Below are 6,331 nucleotides of genomic sequence, written 5' to 3'. Positions count from 1 at the left end.
TGATGTAACATGATATGACATCCACCAATAATCTCTCTCTCTCTCTCTCTCTCTCTCTCTCTAAGTTGGGGTGATGTTGATTTCTTGACAAACATAAATTTTTTTTTTTTTTTGAAATGTATTGTCTATGCTGAGAAAGTAATGAAATGAATTCTCTTCCCCCTTTTCCTATCATCCTCTTTTCCCTGTAGTGTGCATGAGTAAAGTTCCCTTGGCAGTTTCTTTCAAAAAAAAAAAAGAAGAGAGGGAGCAAGAGAGAATAATGAAATGAAATATTTTTTTACTACATCTAAAAAATTTACATAATAAAATTTCTTTCCATCAACATCAGGGTCATGTTGTAACGAAATGGATCCCCTAAGCCATTGAAAGCATTTGTGTGGCCAATTTGAACTGTAATCATACAAAGAGAAGCACTAGATACGTCACATGTCAATTTTGGTATTCAAACTTTACCACATTATATGGCATGTATGAAATTCATCTTTATTTTTTCTATTTGTTAGAATATCTTATCCTTTCCTTGACATTTCAATCTGACGGGATTATGCCACTTCAAAATAAAATCAAATTGAAGAAAATGACAGAAAATTTCTGTCTATCAAGAGATATCATCTAAAAGAACTTTTGTCTCTTTTTTCTTTTTTTTTTTTTTTTTTTTTTTTTTTTTAATATTTTTAATAACTTTTAAAAGATTAGAGAGATGAAAAAATTTAAGCTCAATAATGCATATATCATGTGGTCAGACATTATCAATATAATTATCATCTGTGTAAGCAAATCTTTTGGTGGGGCCATGTATACATCCATCCTATGTGGTGGGTTATTGTAAGCCAAAATCCTCTACAGATTATGGAGACCAAAGGTGTTCATTTACTATATTGGTGGACATAAAGAATCAAATAATCATTGCTTAGACCCATTCAGGCTAAACAGATTTAACGAAAAAGTAAGAAAAAATAGATTAAAATAGAGTATGTGGTATGCAGCATCCAATAAGCCCACTTATCTATTTATTTACACCGATCAGATACACCCTTCACAATGACTACCACCATTTTTGTTTGCTGGCAGATATAGATTTTGGAGAAAAAGATCAATAATAATAATAGTGGTAGATTGGTCCCACCTTAGCTAGTGGAGAGATGACAGGACCTATCTATACCTTCCAAAAGATAGGATACCTCTATAGTGGCTATGTATTCAATTTCTTCATCTATACTTCAAATCAATGTTATAATGATACAAAATATACTTACATCCCTTTTCCCTTTTTTTTTTTTTTAAACATTACGTCCTATAAAAAAAAAATTTGTAATTCCAGTACAATCCACCATTGACAACAATTATTCTTCCATTAGATTAACCTCACCAAAGGAATCATTATTAATATAACCAGATTGGAATAACTCTTGCAGTTCATATATGCTTTCCTTTCTATCCAGCCCTAGATGCTATATTAAATTTCTGTCAAATATTTCAAAATTGACAAAATATTTTGGTAAACCTATCAAAACTAGTACAATATTTAGGTTTCACAAAGAGGGAAAAAAACCCTTAAGGGGATCTCTTTGACTGTTTATAATGTTTCAAAAAAGTAAATTGAATAAAGTTAACTTTGTATTTTGATATATATACTAGATGCTTGTGATCTTTTTCTATACTAAGGCTCCATTTGGTTGCAATGGGAATTAAAGGTAAAGGAAGTGAAATTTTCAAACTTAAAAAAGAAACTTTTGTAATCATTACGCCATGTGAATATATAATTAACTCCAAATCATTCATATTTAGTTACTAAATTCCACTATACTTTACATCCAAAGCCCTTGTCATAAAATGTAAAATAAAAATTACATATAAAATCTATCATTATTAGATACGGTATGATCCGGTCTATGCGTTTGTAGTGTCAGTATGGGCCTGTGGAACTATACCCATAAAAAAAATGATAAAAATATTTAAATATTTTATATAATCACATGGGATCACATAGGGCAATGATTACAAAAGTTTCTTTTTAAGTTTAGAAATACTTCCCTTCCCTTTAAATTCCTTGCAACCAAACAGAACCTTAGTTTTTAATCTGATGGAGGCTGCTTGTATTGTGGTGTTTATGGTTATTTGATACTTGATGCTCATTTGATAGCTTTTGTTCTTTGTTTAATGAATGTCTTTCTTATCAAATGCATTAATGAACTTGATCTTTATATAATTCATGAATATATTAATTCTTTTTAGTTCTATTCAATCATGATTGAGACAGATAGTTGGTCTTAATTATGGAAGTGTACTGGATTCACTTGATTTACCACATTCTATGAATTAATTTACTATGATTAGAGAATCAATTTGATGGAACTGATTGGTAGTTACATTAGGGAATCAGGATAATTCTAACAACTATGAAACAAAGTAAGTTTGCAAGTATCAAAATTAAAAGAATGTTTGGCTTTGGATATAGCAAAAAAACAAGAATAGAAAGAACCATTCCCCTTGTTTTCAAAATATAATATGTAAACAAACTTATGAAGCTAATTCTAAAATGGAAATAACCTAAGAATCTTACATTAGAAACAAAAGAAATCTTCAAACATTTTTTATCTTTATCACTTCCACCTATCATATAAGTTTCATCCGGTAATTGTGTGCCATTTGGAAAAATAATGCCATATTTATTTATTTTCTTAAATAAAAAATTTGAAATTTTAACGGCTATCATTACTACGCGAAAAGTTCAAAATCAGTGATGTATGGAGCTGACTTGACTAGGATATTTAACTATAGAAGCTCTTCATTTGATGAATAATTAAATTAGATTAAGGTACCTTAGTAACCTATATTCAAATTAATTTATTTAACAAAAAATATTTAGTAAGTACGGATAGAATGATTTCATAAGAATAGATGCAGTCCTTTTTCTAAATTAATACAATACATGTGAGCTTCACTCTAACAAAAAGATGGAGAGTATAGTTTTTATTAAGAGAATCACAATTTCAAGCCTAAAGTCCTATACCACTAAACACTAAGCCTTTGTCGTCCACTAAAGCCACATCCACTCATAAATTGGATTCCATCCACATCTTATGAGTATCTAATGCATGATTTAAGGGTGGTCCCACATGTTTTTATTTAAATAATATGTATATAAAATTTAAATTAATTATTTTGGAACAGTTATTAAGAGTGGGATGTTTTAATATTGCACAACCCACTTAGGAAGGATTTATAGGATGGACCCATATATCAAGCACATGGTAGGTTGGATGGAATATAAAAATTTTTGGACAAGGAGACACCAAGGTCCATACCCTTATGTAAAGTTTCAGTTAAAACAAAATCTTTTTTTTTTTTTAATTAAAAATCTAAGCATGATTAGTCTAGTGAAAAAAAAAAAGAAGGAACTTTTGAAGTTCAAATGGAAAAATAGTACTTCTGAAAAAATTATTAGAACGAAATGAATGATTCCAAAATACAATAGATATGAGAGGTTATGGTTGTTTTGAATCTGAAATCTATTGCATGAACAATCCGAACCATTCTTTAGATATATAATGATTATAATTGTTATATCGCTCTTTCATGTGGAAAAAGTAGGTGTATTTGTTAAATCGATTTCTTCTTTGATAGCTGTCTAATAACACATATATGCGCCAAAAACAAAACATTAAGTCCTAAAAAACCATTAAGTAATATAATTAAATTGGATCTTACGTAAGGGCTGACGTTATAAGATGAGCTAAGACATGATATCATTTTCCTTATGATCTATTTTAACCACGTCTTTTGTACGGCAATCAATCTTTGCTTTTCAACCTTAGTGTATATCTTTTTTGGGTTTTGTGTATGTGCATTTACATCTATATATGTAATAAAACTAGAGCATTATTAGTACCTTGGACCACGGATGCATTATCCTTGTAATTTTAGTGAGATGATGCTAGGGTAGCCCATGGGGCCACTCACCACTTAATTGATTTGAATTTGTAATATTCAATAACTCTAGAACATTTTTTTTTAGGTATTTTAATGGTGTCTCAAAATTCTTGGACTTTGGAACTTCAATGCATCCTTGTAATTTGAATAAAATAATTTTCGATTGTTCTTGGGAATGAAACAATCATCGTATTTACATACGATTTCAATTTTTAATTTAATTCTACAAGATTGCATGATGGTTTGATTAGTCTTTTTTTTTTTGGATAAATCATTAATTATAATATTCAATCATTTAAGGGCATATCTTTTCTTGATCTTATTCTTAGGTCAATCTTTCGTATCAATCCTATGAGGTTCATCATTGTAGTTACTGTAGACATGAGGTAAAATTTTATTTTTATCCCTTCAATCGATAAATATAAAATTGCATGAATTTTATAGATAAAATGTGATCAGATTACCTTATGGAGCTCCTAAAGTCTAATAGTCTCCATTGCAAAGCACAACTTCATTATTTTTAATACATAAGATTGAAAATTCTATAGATACATTTATTTATGTAGGAAATGATAAAATTTTCCTTAAAGAAACAATTAATGAGAGCCCAAAATTTGGTGGATATATTCACATCAACATCTATCTAGGTAAAAATATCAATTGTATCATCAATGATACAAGATTCTAAAGACACGAAATAAAATTTACAAAATATTATCATATACAACTTTACCATACCACAATAAATGTAGGATCTAACATCTGATAGTAGGAAGTTATTTTCAAATTTATGATATGTAACAACTTAAGGGTTACATGGTTACATAGGAGACTCCTTGCCCCTACCCCTAATGCAGGTGTGTATGGTGTTTTACCTAAATAAAGTTCGAGATAGGTTTAGGGTTTTAGAAAATTTAAGGAACCGTACCCTTCTGCATCTCAATATGTGGGGCTCCCCAGCCTAGTTGCTTTGAAGAATTAACAAGATATTGGCACTGGTACTAATGGCCAGAGTTATTGATACTATATTGATAGAATTGTTCGTACAAACCAATTTCAATAATATATAAATAAAAATTTACTTATGATCGTAATATCAATTATACACATGTACGGACGTGTATAAAAACCTTTGCCTAATTTGAACAACCATAAATATAATCCAATTCTGAATCCAGATCATAAAATCTTAGCCGCCAAATTTCAAATTAAAGAACCCAACTCCAAACCTATAAAGTCAACCCAAGACTTTGAACCACAAACCTGGTCCAAACTCAAATTGAGCCAAAAATCGAGCCAGCCAACTGTACAGAAGCATCTTTCTAGAAGAATCAAAAAATGTCAACAGACCACACATGGACAAACCCTAGGCCCATCTGGCCCATGAGAACTATGGGACACACTTTTTTCCTTTTTTTTTTTTTTTTTTTTTGATAAGGGTGACATGAAAGGGTAAAGAAGAGTGAATTCAGAATCTTTGATTCAAATCTTTATAATAGTGGGCATCAAAATAATATATTTAATGAGAAGAAAGAATTACTCAATATTAAAATATGGGAGAGCTAAGGCATGTTGTCTATGTATCAAATGTTAGTAATGGCATCAATGAATGTGTAACACCACACAAGAGGTGGTAAGGAGTCATTTCGAAGGAGAAAGAGAGAGATAAACACAATGCCGCTAGCTTGCAACATGCAGGTGACATGTCTAAGCTTCCTCTCTTTTTTTTTTTTTCTAATACATAAGGGAAATTGTTATATATCCAGAAGTGAGGTCCTTGTGTCAATATCTCGGGCATTGAAAGCACACGGTTAGACATCAACCATGAGGGGTGCAGTTGTCTTTTTGCACCCCTTTGTTTAGGCATAGTCTCCAATATATATATATATATATATATATATAAATAATATGAGAGAGAAGAAGAGAAAGAGTTAGACTTTGAAACAGAAGTACACAATGATAGCATGTACTTCTATCCAAAAATAAAAGCATGTACTTATTTTTCTTACAGCACAAAAGCTAGAGTGTTTTTTATTTTTTTCCTTTAACATAAAGCATGTCTTGCACTATTGTCCCATTAGGCATTTAAGGCCATGTGATTTTGGGAAGAAATTAGTAAAAAGGAAAAGAAGGTAAAAATATTTTGTTGTTTAAATCTTTGTTTGTTAATGTGAAAAAAGAGAAAACATTGGTCTTTTGTAGTGTTCTTCAATGACTGAAGATTACTAAGGGCATGTTTGATAACGTTTCAAGAAACACGTTTCTGCCGTTTCTGTTTTCAGAAACAGCAGAAACGGAGTAAAAGCGTTTGATAAGACTGTTTCGTTTCACTTATTTTCAGAAATAGAAATATAAATTTTTACTTATTTATGGTTCAAGAAACGACCCAGTTTCT

The sequence above is a fragment of the Macadamia integrifolia genome, chromosome 2 (assembly GCF_013358625.1).
Source record: "Macadamia integrifolia cultivar HAES 741 chromosome 2, SCU_Mint_v3, whole genome shotgun sequence".
In the NCBI taxonomy this organism is placed as follows: Eukaryota; Viridiplantae; Streptophyta; class Magnoliopsida; order Proteales; family Proteaceae; genus Macadamia; species Macadamia integrifolia.
The sequence above is the reverse complement of the archived record's forward strand: the minus strand, read 5'-3'. Positions refer to the sequence as shown.